Genomic DNA, 18,894 nt, shown 5'->3' on the forward strand with positions numbered 1-18,894 from the left:
TCTTTAGTTTCCATTCCATTTCCATCCCAGAAAATGTATGGCTGTTGATACGGTATTTGATATTATTTTCTTGTATGCTGTCGATAAAATAAAAAAGAAAATCATAAACAAAAATTTAACTCACTTAAAATGTTCACTCACTTAAGAGTATTCATTGGTCGAATCCCGTCCTCACACTGTGATCTATAATATTTGAACTATAATTTTGTGCATATCTGCTGGACCTAAAAAAACCAACAGTTTTGAATTGGTTATTCATCTATTTTCTTTTCCTAGGTTAACAAATACAGGGTGGAGATTTAAATATTGCAAAATGAATAAAATAATTTACAAAATATAGTAAAATTTCATATCTGTTATATACACTAATAAAAATTTATCAATTTAGTGTGATTTTATTATATTTTTGTAAATACAGTTTTGCATTATAAATATAGTTATAATGAGCATATTGTCTCTACACCTGAAAATGATAACACAGGATCAAACGACCAAACATATGAATTAGAAGCCACTGAATGATTCAGAGTTGCCAAAATGACCTACGCCCGATAATATAAGAGTTGAGGGTCAAACGAAGTTGAACAAGCATATTAGCATAATCACGCAAGTAGTTCTTATGAGATTCTGCTTCCTGAGCTGCATTCTTGGCATTGCACAATTATTGGCATTCAGTGATGAGTTTTATGACATAATATAAATATAACATGTAACAAAATTTGAGGGTCATAATGAAATAAATTGGTAGCCGAAATTAGAGAAATGCTAAAGCCGATAATTTTAGTAAAAACTTGCTCTTGTGAAATTTTATATACAAAAAGTGCTAAATGCTGTAATTTTTTTTAATCAATTTAAGGCTAAATTCTGGTGTGTAATTTTTTTAGTATTAATGTATAATCTCAATTTATATAAAAAATATTGTAAAAAAAAAAAATCTAATAAGTTCCTATTTTACTATTTTAGGTGAGACATAAATATGTTTGTGGAGTCTAATAGATATACAATTGATGCCGACATGATGTAATTGTTCAATATAGAGTATGATAGGTCAAATGTATATATTTGTTGCAAATGTTTAGTTGAATGCGGATGCATATCGAATTAGTGCATTCTTTTGCTTATGAAACAAGATACATAAATAATAATTGAAAAAGTTTGGTTTGTTTTCAATCTTAAAAAGGATTTCACATGATCCAATTTCAAAGAAAAGAACAAAATCTTTGTAGAGACAAAAATCTGGTAAAATTCATATCAATACAATATTAGAAGGGGAAAGCAGGAGAACTTTTACATTCCCTTTTTATCCCTACCCTTTTTGTAAATGACACTTTGTCCTTCCATCTTAAGTGCTGCATCAATTACTAATTTTACAGTTTTTTTTTTTTTTTTTTTTATAAAGAGATTTCATTATACCATATAGAGTAGCAGAAGTTATTTCATTTACTTCATAAGCATAATTTACCATTAATAAACTAAATCTTTAAAACAAAAAAAAAATGAAATTATAAATTATAAAATTCTTAAACATGTGACACCCGCACGTGAAATCGTTGGTAGTAAATTTAAAAGTACCAAACTTATACATTATTTTCACTTATTTGGTGAGATGAATGTATAAAAGAAACATTTGTTTATTTAATATGGAAAAGACAAACACTCAACCGCTGTCTTCCCAGAGGCTGGGCTGGTCTCTTTGTGCAGCTCTAAGCAGTCAAAATTTTAGAAAGAAAACTAACATAATTTTAAAAAGTTGGTAGAAAGAACTAAGTTTTCATCTTTCTTTATATAAAATTTTGACTAAATTCTATTAAATAGAGTTTAAAATGTAATAAATAAATAATTGTATGAAAAAATAAATATTTTGGTGATCAGAAAAAGTCTTGAAAATTTTAAATATAATGATCCTTTTTAGGAGGAAACAAAGTTAAGAGAGGACGATTTTGGAGAAAAAAAATACCAACAATTACGGGTAAAAATTCAATTTTAGTCGATGGGAATTGAGTTTGGTGTCTATTTATTTTCTGACAATCAAAAGAAACACTTTTTGAAAATGTTTTTACTCTAAAATTTGAAGTTGATGTCTATTTGTTTTCAGAAGTATCAAAAGGAACATGTCAATTCCTAATTTTTGAAAAATGCTTCTAGATTATCTTCGATTTAATTCGATTATTATTATGTATGGTTGATTTTATAATAATATTTAATTAGTAGATGTCACAAATTTTATCTACAAGATTACAAATTTTCATAACCCTCCAACTATGAGTTACCAACTTTGAACTTCATCTTGTCACTTACACTCTTCCATGTGTGTTTTTTAACGTCAATTTCGATTCTCAATTGTTGCTATGTCGTGGAAGATCCACAACCTTGATAGAAAAATTTGGTGCAACCTCGGTGCTAAATCAAAATAGCCAATTGCTACCAAGTTTACACAACCTCCAACTTGAGACATGCATTCGTTGAAGAAAGGAATTGAATCAAAAGAAAACTTGCTCACAGTTAAAATAAACGGAGAGAAAAATAACATCAAAACTCCAAAATCACCTCAAGTACTAAAGAACCATTTTTCTTTTAATAAGAATTCAATGAAACATTTCCCTGAATTAAATATAGAAAACATTTCTGATTTAAATTAAATACAAAAAGATGTTTCAGATTTAAATGAAATACATGAAGAGTTTTTCAAATGTATATTAAATATAAAAATAAATTTTATCTAATTGACTAATCATTTCCAACCATCTCCACGAGTGACTAGCAATTAAAAAAAATAATAAGTAATTTATCTAAGCAAATAAAGAAGAATAAATTTAAAAATCAATATTTTTCATGAACTTTCGATAACTATGATTGAGTCCCTACAATAGACTTTAGTCTTTTAATTTTCATTGATTCAAAGATAAAAGTGTGATATTTAAGGTCATGCACATAGAACCATGGGTCAATGTGAAAGGAAACCATATCTTCATATTCACATTAATGAAAAGCTATACACCATCAAGTCTATCACACTTATTGAAAATTCTAGAATTACTCTCCTTATTAAGTCTTTGGTTGGAATCCGCTAAGTTCCTCCTAGACCTAACAAACTCCATGAAAATAATTTCTCCAAGATCTTTTGACATTATACACACTATTCTTAGTATCAGTGCTCTCCACAATGCTACATCTCCCGTAGTCTTCAAAGTCACTTAGCCTCTTCAAAGTCACTCATCTCCCAAGTATTACGTCAGCTTCTTTTAAAACTTTCATTTCAAAATGTGATAATAATAATTACCTGTATCATTGCAATTTAAATCTTTCATTTCAAAATGTGATGATAATAATTACTTGGTATCATTGATTGCATCTATATTTGTCCTAAAGATAAGTATATTCTCAATGTACAAAGATATAATCATACAAACATATACAAATCAAACAATTTTGAATAAACACGTGTATCAATAGATATTATAACAGATAATCTCACAATTTTGAGTAAGTAAATGTATCAATCGATATTTACTAGGGTATGGTTAAAGTTTTTGTTGTAGTTGATGCCCTAAATCTCGTGATCTTGTAGTTAGTAATTGTATTATGCAACCATTTTATTTATTTAATAAAATAAAATATTTTATTTCATTTGACATTTAGTTGCATTAACTTACAAAACCAATAAACTAACATCCAAGGTTATTTTCTGTAACCTAAACATGTATGTGAAGACATACAAATGATCATACTTAAGTGATAACCTAAATGTTGGGTTTTATGTCCTATAACTCGTAGATAGTAAATATAATCAATTGACCGTTATTAATAAAATGTTTTATTATTATAATTTCAATAAGTGTTATTGATTATATTATTAGTTTTGTCTTAATAACCTAAATCCAATAAATTAACATCCTAAGCTGTTTGATGAGTCTTGAACAGTATGTAGAAACATACGGGGATCAATGTTCAAGATCAGCTTAAGGGGTCTATAGTATAAGGTTAAGGTTGGGTACCTTATCCTGTTAACATATGCATACGGCTCACTTTGTATTTGATACAAACACATTGATTAGTGGAGTGTACACACAGTTAACGAATATTGATTAATGTGGTTAATGAGTTTAGCTAATTAATCTCATATCGTTGTAGTTTCTGATTTATAGGTCCATTAGGTCCCCTTCCTAACTTAATGAGATTTATTTATATTTGTTGTAATTTGAAATGTTCAAATTTACTTTAGGAATTAATATAATGTATATTGATACATTATAATATAATATAAAGTTTATATTTTAATTAGACTTTATTATATAAATTTAATTTTGGATATGATTCAAAATTAAATTACAAGAGAATAAAATATTTGAATGAGTTCAAATATTAGTTTAATGTGAATTAGATTCATATTAAAACTATAGGTTAAAATTTAATGTGTATGTGATACATATTAAAACTATATGTTATGAGAGAAATTTATATTTGAATATGATTCAAATTTTGGATTAAATTAAATATAAGATATTTAATTTAGAAATTAATTAATTTGAGAATTAATTAATAGTTTAGTTTAATTTGATTTAATTAAATTAATTAAATTAAAACTATATGTTATGCGAGAGATATTCATTTAAATATGATTTAAATTAAATATTAATTAAATATAATTAAATTAATTATTTAATTTAATTATTTAATTATTTAATTTAATTAATTAATTAATTTAATATATATTGATTTATTATTTATTTATTAAATTAATAGAGAATGTGGGTGGTTTTCCCACGTTCCCATTTACTCTATCAACTTCCCACTTCTTGCGTCTGAAGAAGAGGAAATTTTTGCGTAACAAAACAGAAGGTGATTCTGCCAATACAGAGTTTCTCCCATTCTCTCTGAAAAAAATTTCTCTGTAAAGAGAAATTCCCTTAATCCAATTTGGTTCCCACAAAGCATTTCAATCAGAGAATAGGAAGGTTTCCAAGTGGTAGTGTCCTAAGTTGGTGTTTGGTAGATTCAGAGTCGTCAACAAGAATAAGTTCTTCTTCTCTGTATTTTCTTCAAAGCATGTTTAGCCATGGAAATTAGTTTTGTAATTTTGTCAATGTATTAGTATTTTTTAAGTTTCCAATTAAAATTGGATCTCTGTATTTCTTCCGCTGTAAAGGGCTTTTTATCCCTTCAATAAATGGTCTATATTAGATGGTTTATACTAGATGGATAAGATTGGATACCTTATCCTGGTGACACTACGAATATGGCTTGCTTTTTAATTGTTACAATTGTTCTAAAGTGCTACAAATGATGATCTTAATCATTCATGTTGAGGCATTAGAGCGGGGTATTCTATACAAAGAGTTTGTATAAGACCGCACCATGAAATGTTTAGTCTCTCTTGTTAACACCATTACTAGTTGAGACCACATTTCACCAAGATGACCATAAGTGACTTAACCTAAATTATGAGTGAGTTATGAACTCCTGCATATGAAGGTGGTTCTTTGATTTGCATGGGTTAGAGTGACCTATGTCGCCAACTCAATATGCCTACCATTTTGGGGATTCATCTGATTGGGGAGCTGGAAACACAACTACACAAGAAGGAATTCACTCATTCTTTATAGATAGATTAAGTAGAGAAATTTCTCTCTTAAGGGTTGATTCCTGGGCTTGAACAATGTGGCGTCACACCCTCTCTTAGCCCAAGAGAAGTTCGGTTATAGTGGGACTATAACTTGAAAATAGTTATGAGATAATCAATATAATCTATAGTTAATTCTAAAGTAATTAAATTGTAATAGCTGGAGGGACAGAAGAAGTAAATAACACAGAAAGCTTTGGTAACCTAGTTCGGCAATTATCACCTACGTCTGGGGAGCTGCGCACAGCTCATATGAGTAATATTATTAAGATTCACAATAGTCAAGATACATCAATATAGTAAGTGATAATCAACTCAAGTATATGACTATCTTAAAGTATTTAATTAACTTAAGAGTTCAGGCTCCCCCTGAATATATGAGTGAATCTTCTTGGAGATGGCTTCATACTCCTTTTGAGTTCAAGATGATTTCTTGATCATTACTTCTTCATTCATATTACTCATCATTAATTTCATCGCAGATCAACACATTAAGACCATAGATAGTTAATTGTACTACCTTCTTCTGCTCTTAGCTCGGCAACACTATTTTCAACTAGCAGCACGAAAAGCTTTCTCCGTCCATAAGTCATACCAGTTCACATAAGTTTCATAGTATGTATATATATATATCCATTGATAATCTCAAAAAGATATTGATAAAAGATTTCAAAAATAAAAGAAAATATTTTATCTTTTTGAAATTAAATAACTTGTTTAAATAAAAGAAAATCTAATTAAATCTTTTTGACAAAATTTCAACAAACTCCCTCTTTTGTCAAAAAGAGGAGATTTCTTTTCAAGTTCAAGTCATGCTTCTCAGAAACTTCTCATAATGCAACAGTCAGTATATCGACATTTTTTAACCATACATCAATACATGGAATTAACTCATTCATCAAGAAAATAATTATCCATAAACTTCTGACAATCATCATTTCATTTCTATAAATTCATGTAGCAAAAAATCAAAAGTAAACATCATATGATCATATAACCTCATATGAATTCCTTACATTCTTCAAAAAGAAAACAAAAAAGAAACAACTTCAAAAAATGTTTTGAACTTCAGCAATCTTCAAAACATCATCAAAATTTTATAGCTTCAATAGAAACAGCATCATAAACAGCTTCAGGATACCAACCTGCTACAACTACTCCTGGCCCCTATCTTCACAACTTCTCCCCCTTTGAACTGAAAAAAAAAAAAAAAACACTACTCCTATTATGGAACATTAGTATTGGAGGAAGGAATAAGTGACTTCAGGTGATGAACAAGCAAATCAACCTCTAATCTTCTATCAGACAATAGAAAGAGCCCAAGACTCAACTGTAAGCGTATTAATTATCTTGGAGACTAAGTCACGATGAACAAAGAACCCTTCAGCATTCTCATCTACATCATCAATGTCAAACATGGGGGTTCCTAAAGGGTCTCATATCATGTTCTATGTTAAGAACATGACTTCCTTGAAATAGCCTGTAGCTTAATGATAATGTCTTTGGGTCCACCAGAGCATCATTTGGGGTCAGGATACCAACATTTAGATGAACCACAAGACTTGAGAAGAAATGAGGTAGAGAGATAGGAATCTTGACACCAAACGTTTCCATATGTCTCAAAAGCTAATTATTTATAAAGAGATCAACATCCACAATATCATCATTGCAGATTTGATAAAGAAGAGTCACTAACGTAACAGAAACACTGGAAGCATGTGAGGAGGAAAACAAGTTAGCAATATCAATTTTATGAAGAATGACATATTTGATACTTAGTGAAACAGTTGGAATCTCATTCAGAGGCCATATAGACAGGGTTTCTCCAAACAGTACAGAAGCCAAAACATCATTGAATGGATGTGAAGGAGTAGAGCTAGATTCCACGGTGCTTTCCAAGAATCCATTTACAGTAGGAGAAATCTTGAACTTCAAGCCTCAAATGTGCACTGTCTAGTAATTAGGACTGCTTGAATTATTGAATTTTGAAGGAATATTTACTATAAACTCTCTTATCAACTGAGGATAGAATGGTCCTACATTAGAAATCGTTTTGGACAGCTCTGCTTTAATAATCAAGTTCATAACAGTTAACCAAGAATGGTGCTTATCAGACACATTCACCTCATCTGCAATACACCTCTACACTACATACTTCCACCTTTGCACACTTTCTTCGAGATTAAATAAGATTCCATCAATGGGGACAGATGGAATATTCGGTGGAATCTTCTTCCTCCCAGTTTTCGTAGTAATATTGCAACAACTTTGTTGTGATTTCTTCCGTTTTGGTCTCAGTTCAGCTTGAGGCTATTCAGATTCAGTTTAAGGGGTATTCAAATTAGGTTCGACATCATCCAATACAGTATTATCAATTGGTTCATCATGGTCATCAACATTTACATCAGGGTTCTCATCAACATTATCAGCAATGTTCTCACCCATATTATTAGTAGACTGACCCATAGGGTTAGGATCAGAAACAAATTGTTGAACATCAACAGGTGAACTGGTTTGAACAGGAGACTTAACTGGTGGTGAATGACCAGAATGTCCAAGATCTTCATTTGTAGTAGAGGGCTGATCAGGTGTTGGAACAAATATATCTTCAGAGGAAGAACTACCATCAGAATGAACAGAAGTAACATAAGCATTAGCAACAGTGGGCTTAGCGATAAAAAATAAACTCTTCTTTAACAACCTAGTTAGTAGAACATCATCTTGTTCATCCGAATCCATTTCAGACATATGAGACTTAGAGACAACCAGTTCAGTTTGGACATTCTCAACAGCACTACTAGCAACATTCTCATCATGCACAGAAAAATTTGGGATATCAGAAGGATTTACTTAATTCTTTTTAGACGGCAGACGATAGGATCTCTGAGAGGGAGTGCTCTTAAGTCGATGACCCCTCATTCGAACGCCATGCATGTTGGTTCAAGTGTCAAGAACTTCAATAACACCTTTAGACGAATGAGCTTGATACTTTCCTTTATACATATTCACCATTTTTTAATTCAAAAAACTTCAAGAACGTGTATTTTGGAATTTCAAAGATGAACGGGTTTCTTGAAGATGAGGGGACTTAAAACAAAAGTAACTTCCTGTTTAAAAAAGTGCCCCTTAGTAAAGGCTATTTCAGCGCTAACATGCCCATAAATGTAGGTCATGATGCATTTTCTCCAAGTCTCCCTAAATAAATAATTAAATTAAAATTTACAAACTCCTAAACCAGCTCAAAAGAACTTGCATCCAGTGATTAGTAAATATATCTACCGACTGAAGATTTGATCGAACATGCTCAAGTGTAATTATTTTTTCCTCTATAAGCTCTATAATAAAATGATATCTAATATCAATATGCTTAGTCCTACTGTCTTGTACTAGATTTTTGAAAATATCGATTGCACTCATATTATCACAATAAAGTGCATTGTATCCTCTTGAATACCATATTCTTTAAGCATATGTTTTATCCAAATAAGTTGAGTACACCCACTTCCTACTGCAATGTATTCTGCCTCTATTGTAGACAATGAAACACAATTATGCATTTTACTGTACCAGAAGATCAAGTTGTTTCCAAGAAAAAAAAACATCCTCCTGAAGTGCTTTTTCTATCATCTGAGCATCCAGCCCAATCTGCATCACAATAGCCAACAAGAATTGAATTTGTATCATAAGAGTATAAAACTCTAAATTCACTTGTTCCATGAACACATTTTATTATTCTTTTAATTGCAGCTAGATGTGAAACACGAGGATCAGATTGAAATCGTGCATATATACCAACAGCATAAGCAATATTAGGTCTACTCGCTGTTAAATAAAGCAAACTCTCAATCATACTTCTGTAAAGTTTATGATCTACAGACTTCTCATCACTATCCTTGGTAATTTTAACATGTGTAGCAGCTGGAGTCCTCTTTTGTTGAGGCTTATCAAGACCAAAAGTTTTAACTATATTCTTAGCATATTTCTCCTTAGTGATAAAAATGTCTTCCTTCCTTTACTTAATCTGAAGACCTAGAAAACAAGATAGTTCTCCAACCATACTCATCTCAAATTCTGACTACATAATATCAATAAAATTTTTAATAAGTTCATTTAGAAAACCTTCGAATATGGTATCATCTACATATATTTGCATAACTATCAAGCCTTTGTCAGATTTGTTCACAAATAAAATCTTATCAGCACCTCCTTTGGAATATCCTTTATGACTAAGATAAACCATGAGTCGTTCATACCATACTTTAGGTGCTTGCTTAAGTCCATATAAGGCTTTATTGAGTTTATACACATGCTGAGGATGCATTGGTTCAATAAAACCCTTAGGTTACACTACATACACTTCTTCATTCAAGTACCAATCTAGAAAGACACTTTTAACATCCATCTGATATAGTTTGAACTTACGAATATGTGATATGCTAAGTAAAAGACGGAATAGCTTCAAGTCTAGCTACATATGCAAAGGTTTCATCAAAATCCACTCCTTCCACCTGAGAATAACTTTGTGCAACAAATCTGGCTTTGTTTCTTGTTACTTGTCCTTTCTCGTATGTTTTATTTTTAAATATCCATTTTGTTCCTATAATGTTTGCTTCCTCAGGTTTAGGAACCAAAGACCACACATTATTTCTTTTGAATTGCAATAATTCTTCATGCATTGCATTTATCCAGAATTCATCTTGAGAGCTTCATTTACTAATGTAGGCTCAATGGATGAAGATAGCAAATATTAGCAATCATCTTTCCATGATCAATCTTGTCCTTTTTTCTGGTAGTAATCCTAGCTGAGGGATCTCCAATTATGGAACTCAATAGATGATTCTTTTATACATGTGAAGATGGAATAATTTCGCTCACATCATCCATTACTTCCTTTTGAGTTGATTTAGAGCTATCATCAAAGCTATTAACACTTGTATCAACTGTAGGAATATCAGCAACAGCTAACTCAGGTGTAATAGAGAGTTTAGTTGGTAGATCATCATCATCATTTACTACCACATTGTTCGTCTATATAATGTCTGTTCATTATCATTTACTACCACATTGATAGTCTCCATAACCATTCTCGTTCTATCATTCAATACTTTATAAGCACGACTATTATGAGAATATCCTAGAAAGATCCCTTTTTCTAATTTAGCATCCCATTTTTTGTGATACTCCTTATCAGTAAGAATATAACAAGTACTTCTAAATACATGAAAATACTTAACATTAGATTTTCTGCCCTTCAATAACTCATACAAGGTTACAGTAGTATCAGAACGAGTAGTAACTCTGTTGTGAATATGACAAGCAGTACTCATGGCTTCAGCCTAAAACTGTAGTGGTAGAGATTTGGCATGTAGCATGACTCGAGCCATCTCTTATAAAGTTCAGTTCTTTCTCTCTACTACTTCATTCTGCTGCGGTGTTAAAGGTGCTGAGTATTCATGACAAATCCCTTCTGCTTCACAAAAATTATCCAGTTCTTCATTTTCGAATTTCTTTCCATGATCACTCCTGATTCAAACAATACTCTTTTCTTATTCACGCTGAAGGCTCAAGCATAAACTGATGCACACTTTGGTAGTATGCATGGGCTCTATTGTATAAATGAGAAATCTTACCCAAGTGAAACGGGAGAAGTCATCTACAACAACAAACACATACTTTTTCCCTCCAAGACTCTCAGTTTGCATGGGCCCCATTAGATCCATGTGTAACAATTCTAGAACTTTGTTTGTATAACACTCCTTCAAACTTTTGTGAGATGCCCTGATTTGCTTTCCTAGTTGACAGTCACCACAAAAAAACTTGTTGTTTGAGTCAATATTTGGAATTCCTATGACTGCTTCATTCTTTATAGCTTTATCAATACTACGTAGACTAGCATGTCCAAGTTTCCTATGTCATAGTCGAGTTTAATCTTCTTTGGTTGAGTGACATACATCAGTATTGTTTGATACCCAATGATAACAATTATCAGCCTGTCTACAGCCACTCATAAGAACCCTTTTATCTGCACCAGTCACTACGCAATTATCTTTGCTGAAATTTACAATGTAACCTTGATCACAGAGTTGACTAATACTAATTAGATTTGCCTTGAGCCCTTCAACATATTGTATATCATTTAAACATGGTAGATTATATTTCTTAATATTTTCTTTGGCAAGAATTCTTTCTTTTGCAGCATCCTCAAAGGTAACGTGTCCAAATGTCTCTTTTAGTTCATAAAAGAAGGATCTATTTCCAGTTGTGTCTGAAACAACCACTATCAAAATACCATGCATTAATTGATGATTGAACTGTAGTAAAGGCAATATTACATTTTCTTGAATTATTGACTGTCTATTCCTTATAACTTCTCTTGCCTCTTAAAGTAAATAAATTTGATTTGTGCTTCTGTGAATGATAAGTAGCTTTTTGATACTGAAATTTATATCTTTGTAGCTAATAACAAAAAGGTCGAATATGACCATTCTTACCACAAAAATGGTACACTCAGTTATTTACTCTTGAAGAAGAGCCAGCAGCATTTGTTTCAACTGGTTGGTCTGGCTTGATGTCCATAGTAGCAGGAATAAATTTTATTCCATTTTCTTGAGTAACTCTCTTTTCTGATGAGTTGAAGCCAAGACCACACATATTTTAACTAGATTGTCCTGATTTTAGTATTTGATCTAGATTTTTAGACCCTAAATTTAACATTTTGTGAGATTTCATAGTCTGATAATACTCTATCTGGACCTCCCTCAATGTTTACTTTAAGGAAGATATCACCGATAATAATTGTTCATTTTCTTCCAGAGATTCTGTATTTTTTTCTTTTTTCATAGCTCTGGCTTTTGAATCCTCTTTCCACTAAATCTTTAACTATTCAACGGACAAGTCGTTTTCACTTTCTTCTTTAAAATCTTCAATTTCATCTTCAACTACAGAATTAGTCTCAGTGATATTCACAATAAATGCATTTGTACCCCCATCATCTTCCTCACTATCATCAAATAATGTAGCTTGGCAATTCTTCTTTTGCTTTCTTAGAAACGTGGGACATTCAGCCTGATAATGACCAACTCCTCCACACTCTCTACATTTGAAAATTCTACCTTTACCATCTCTTCATCGGACGTTTTCACCATCCATTCTATTGAAATTTTCATTATCTCTTCTATTATAACTTTCACCATCTCTTCTTCTAAAGTTTATCGAATTTCTGGAGTTGGACTCGATAGAATTCATATTTCTGAACTTTTTTACAACTTTTGAAAATTGTTCTGTCAGAAGGGCTATTGACTCATTAACATTTGCTTCACTTGGTGATTTATTGTTTGTTGACTCTTATTCATATCTTGATTTAAAATTAATGTCTTTACCTTTTTTATTTTCTCTGTTTGATATGGCCCTCTCGAATGTAAGAAGAGACCCAAATAATTCATCCAATTTTAGCTTAGTTATCACGTGCTTTTTCTATAGCCATAACCTTCATGTCAAATTTTTCAAACAGAGAATGCAGCATTTTTCGCACAATCTTGGATTCAGGTATCTTCTCTCCAAGGTTGAATGACTCATTGGCTATTTCCTGAACTTTGTCATTATGTTTAGCTACAGACTCGTCTTCAAACATCTTTAAGGCTTCAAATTTTGAGGTTACCAACTGTAATCTAGATATTTTAACTTTTGTAATGCCCTCATACGCAACCTCTAAGATTTTTCATGCTTCTTTGGCAGAACTACAAGAGTTAATTAACATAAAGACATTTAAGTCAACACCATTAAAGATATCATTAAGAGCTCTAGCATTAACCATAAAGGCTTGTCCTTCAGTATCAGTCCAGTAAACTTCAGATTTGGGAACAGAAACACCATCTACAATAATCATTGGTGGTTCCCAACCAGCCACAAACGCTCACTACTACAAAACTGGGTTTACTTGACGCTTTTTACTTGTCAAGTATTGGTTTACTTGACGCTTTTCAATGCGTCAAGTAATCCAGTGTCAAGAATAAGGAAGGTTTACTTGATAGTTTTTATGCATCAACTAATTCAGTGTCAAGAATAAGGGGTATTATTTTTTATAGTTTTTACACTACAAGAAATCTAGCTTTTAATGTCGGTTTTAAACCGACATTAAATATTCGTCATTGTATATTGTGAAAAATATATTAAAAAAAATTGCTTGCACACTAGCTATAGAATGCCTACTACTATGTGGCAAACCTCTGTTGAACAACTATCAGTAAAGTTAGATAAATTAGAAGGAAGAAACAAATAAAGAAGTGAAAATAAACCAACAATATCCCAATAAGAAGTAAAATAAATTAGAAAAAGTAAGACATAATATAATTGTTCATAATATAATTGTGATCAACAAGTTCATAATGTAATTGTCATAAACATGTCAATGTATAGTCCAAAAACTCCAAACCAAACAACGAGTGAAGCACAAGCTTCCATCAATAATACCAATTTACTAAACTTAAAACTCTGATTATAATCAGGACATTCCTAACAATATTTGACTAAACATCAATTTCTGATTTCAAATAGCTAGCCTGATAGTATCATATGCACACCTACTAAATACATATACATATTTGTGAATGTAGCACCCTCAAATTTAAGGATTAACAAATACGGAACATCATTCACAAAAATGAATAAACATACAAAAGTAATCACCAAGCTGTTCAATTCACGAAGCCTGCAATACATTGAACCTTCAAATAGACTGTATTGCACCTAGCAGTGCGATCTTCTCATCTGACCCAAAGAAAATTTAAAATGAGTTGGCATATCTTAAAGAATATCAATCAACGTTCAGATATTTATCTTTCTAAGGAAAAAAGAAGAAAGGGGGAAAATCAATTAACAAAATAATGCAATCAAATGAATTTGTACTGTAAACTGCACATTATACAATGAGTCGTGGAAATATTTGTAATGTACACTACACAATATACAGAATAATGTAATCAAATCAATTGACAGAAAGCATGTGCTTACATTACAAATTCATTTGATTACTATATTTTTTTAGAATTAGTTTAATTTGGTCGTGGCAAATTTATAAGATTTCTTTATTGAAGTATTTATGGTAGGGGGAAACTAAAACTCTTGCTAAGACTTTAGGCTTTCAGGAAATGTAATCAAATGAAAAAAAATATATAAGCATGAAAATCTAAGAGAATACAAAGTGCAATGGCAACAGCAGCCACGCTGAACTGGGTGAGCAAATCCTCTCTCCGATGGATCCCTATAGTTCTCGGTCCATGATGTCATAATGATGGTCATACCAATGGCAAGAAAGCATGCAGCAACATCAAAAGGTGCCACTGGTCCAAGAGACAGACTATCAACTAGTACATTCCCAAACAACCCAGTAAGAATTGCAACAAGACCATTGCCAAGAAAAATAGCCTTTGAGAACGTAATAGACAACCATTGCTGTTTAAAGCCCCTCTGCAGAAAAGAAAGAGAATGGAGCAAGAAACATGTTATTATATTTAAAAGTATCAATAAATAGGTACAATCATTGAAATGTTCATCATCCGGACAAAATTACAAGCATTATGCTAATGGATTAGGGAACAAAAAATGTGAGCCAAAAACTTCCATAAAGATTATTATTGTGCATATTAGTGAAAATCCATCTATCTATCAACTCCCTATGAATCTCCTTACCTCTTTTCAAATTCAAAAGCCTAGTATAAGATGAGACAACAACAGTAAAAGTTAGAGAATTAGGCTCAAAACCCAACTCTTTCATTTTATCAAACATCTCCAACGCAGTCTCAGCCTTACCATCTTTAAAATAACAAGAGATAACTGCATTCCAACACCCCACATCTCTCTGAGGAAATTCATCGAACAGCTTAATGGCATCAACAAACTGATCACATTTCGCATACATATTCATCAAAGAACTCCCCACAAAAACATCTCATATCAAACCCGTTTTCAACAAATGATTATGGATTCTCCTCCCATAATTAACTCTACCCAATCCACCACACGCCTTAAGAACAACTGGGTAAGTATAAAAATCAGGTCTTACATGAGAATTACAATTCAATTGGTCAAAGAGTTGCAAAGTTTCAACAAACCTGAAATTGTTGGTGTAAGCATAGAGAAGAGCATTCCATAAAGAAACATCCCATGGGCATTCGTTGGTTTGAAAAACAAGCTCAGCTGATGCATAATCATGGCAGGAAAAGTAAAACCCAATGAGGGATTTGCAGAGAACGATGTTGGATTGAAAGCTACAAGAAAATATTCTTTGATGAATGAGCTTGCCTTGTTTCAATAATTTGGAGCTAGTGCAAATTCTCAAGGCAGATAATAGTGTTACATAATCCGTATATTATATAATAATAGTGTAATGCAATGGAAGAGATTGAGAGAAGGGGGAATTGAACTCATTGTCTCTATGGATGAAGACATTAACAAACCAAACTCCTGCACTTCTATGTGTCAAACTCATAACATACATAAACAAACCATAGAGTGTAGTAGTTATAGCTTAGGAAACTCCTGCACTTCTATGTGACTACATTGCAATTACACTATCCCATTTATAAATCGAGAACAACTTATGTTCAGCCCTTGTCTTCATATATGTTTAATTCTCCTAAAGGCTAAAACTATATCATTCACATATGAGAATCAACAGGTACGAAGTTAGTAGTTTGACCTCTAACAAGATGTAAACAGAACTCATTATATTCAACGAGAAAACAAAGTTCTACTTTCCCTATGTTCAAACCATTGAATTATGAGAAAACGAACTTACAATCTGAATGAGAATGCTTTTGAAAGCCTAGGGCAAAGATGCAAGGTTTTTCATGGCTGGCTTTATTTCCTTCCACTTGTTGGTTTCATTGACTGGCTTTATTTCCACGCTAAGGCCTCAGAAATTATTCTCCTACCCCTCTCTAGTTGATTGCATGGTTGGGCTTCCAGTCTTGCCGCTCAGATTTCCCCTTGTTGCTCCGACTTCTCATTTGCTTATACATTTGAAGAATGAACAGATACCTACATCTGAAGAATGGTAAAGTTTTAAAATTCTCTGAGCACGGTAGGTCTGGAGGTTTAATTCAAATTTTTAATTGTCGATGATGAGGTTCTGATGAGATCCATGTCTGATCTTAATTGCTTTCTTTGCATTGCATGTTTGAGGATATTTTTCCATTACGGCAAATCGAAGTTCAAATTCTTGAAAACTTCAATTTCCTATTGTATTTGTTACATTTTTCATTGAAATGCATTTTTGAAAATCACTTCTTATTCCTTTCCATGCCTATAATTGTCACTGTTTTCTTTGCATTGCATGTTTGAGGACATCTTTTCCATTACAGCAAATTGAAGTTCAGATTCTTGAACTTCAATTCTCTGTTTGTGTTTGTTACATTTTCCGTTGAAATGCATCTTTGAAAATTACTTGTTCTTCCTTTCCATGCCTATAATGTCATTGCTTTCTTGCATTGCATGTTTGAGGTCATTGTTTCCTAGGTTAAATTTCGTACAAATCTGAACTACGTAAATTTAACCTAGGAAACAAAAAATAGGGCACGTTAGAAAAGTAAAGCTTAATTGCTACTATGTTAGAAAAAAGGTATCAATTGCAAATATGGTTAGAAGAAAAATGATTATTAGCTAACTATACAAAATATGAAAGTCATTTTATAACTTTCGACCTATTTCAAAATTTAAATTAGACATTGCAATAGATTTTGTACTTAGAAAAAATGAAAAACGAATACGGTGGGTAAAAGGAAATTATTGAAAAAAGAGTTTTGCACATTAACATAAGCCATTTTCGATTTTTCGGTATATTTGAAATTGTTAATTAAATATGCTTAGGGTTAAAAAATGATTCACAAATATGATTTTTAGTGAAAAAATTGATAAATAAATTTGACAATATGTAATGCACCTTATAATTTGTAGAGTCCATGACACTTTGAATTAAACTTCAATTCAAATTTAATTAATTGAACAAATCAAGTAGAATGTGTTTTCTCAAACTCAAATTATATAACGATTTATCAAAAGAGATCGGGTACGATAGTGAGAAATAGAAGATTATCAACTATTTTGGAAATAAAAACTTGCTATTTCACACTATAGGGTACAAGGAGAGTACGACCATTTTTCACACACAGTAGATAAAAGTACACCATATTTTTTTTTCTACATACCATAATAGAGTACTTGAGCATTTGTTATTTCAAAATAACTTAACAAACCACGTACTTGAACAGGTTCTTAGTCTACATCTTACAATGGATTCAGAAGACATTGCTAAAATACTAACCATGCTCATAGTCTCCCAACACCAGTTACTAATGATGTCGGGGCTATTAATAAATGACCACAAGAGGCTACAGTAAACACCCTACGACACTAGGCATAGAACTAGGCAGCTCGCATACTTCTGCATGATCCATGAGTTCGACCTAGTATGTCGTCAAAGTACTACAATGGACAAAAGATGTTTTGTCAGTCTATGCAACCTACTTGTGACCATCGTTGGATTTGCGTCAACGGAAATCATCGATATCGAGGAGATGGTCATCATGGTCCTGCACGTACTAGTGCACAACATGAAGAATCGAGTGATTCAAAGGGACTTCTTGTAGTCCAGTGAGACAATTTTGCGACATTTCAACATAGTCTTTGTTGACAGTGCTACGCCTGCATGACAAGTTGTTGAAAAACCACAACTAGTAACAAACGCATGCATATATCCCCGATGGAGGTGGTTTGAGGTTGGATATTTATATATAGCCGGTACTTCAACATCTCCCAATCACGATCGTTGATTCACTGTTTTTATACAATATAGAATTGCCTTGGTGCATTAGATGGCACATACATAAATTAAAGGTGAACGTGATGGCAACTGATTGCCCAAGATATATAACACAAAAGGGTGAAGTTGCCACAAACATCCTAGAAGTATGTGATACGAAAGGAGATTTTGTGTTCCTCTTAGCCGGCTAGAAAGGATCTGCAGCTGACTCGTGCATTCTTAGAGATGTTAATTCAAGACCGAACGACCTGAAGGTTCCAGAGGGAAACTACATACACATACTTCCTTTCAACAATATTTTAAACTTCCTCAATTACGACATTTAAAGCATTCGATATCCTAACAGGGTATTACTAACTATGCGGTGTTGAGTACCCCAACACTAAGGATTTTCTAGCTCCTTACAGAGAATAAAGATATCACCTACTAGAGTGGCGTGGAGCAAAAAATGCACCTA

The 18,894-nt window shown here is 32.1% G+C and overlaps 1 long non-coding RNA gene across 1 annotated transcript; it reads right to left on the minus strand.

The window, feature by feature from the left end:
• Nucleotides 1-14,185: 14,185 nt before the first annotated feature.
• LOC107991963 (uncharacterized) lies at nucleotides 14,186-17,046 on the minus strand. The gene is made up of 3 exons (XR_007816190.1): nucleotides 16,416-17,046; nucleotides 15,730-15,885; nucleotides 14,186-15,085 (listed from the first exon to the last, which is right to left on the minus strand). It is a non-coding gene; the product is annotated as an uncharacterized LOC107991963 (long non-coding RNA).
• Between the last annotated feature and the right edge of the window lie 1,848 nt (nucleotides 17,047-18,894).

This window comes from Cucumis melo, chromosome 12, assembly GCF_025177605.1.
Source record: "Cucumis melo cultivar AY chromosome 12, USDA_Cmelo_AY_1.0, whole genome shotgun sequence".
NCBI classification, from domain to species: Eukaryota; Viridiplantae; Streptophyta; class Magnoliopsida; order Cucurbitales; family Cucurbitaceae; genus Cucumis; species Cucumis melo.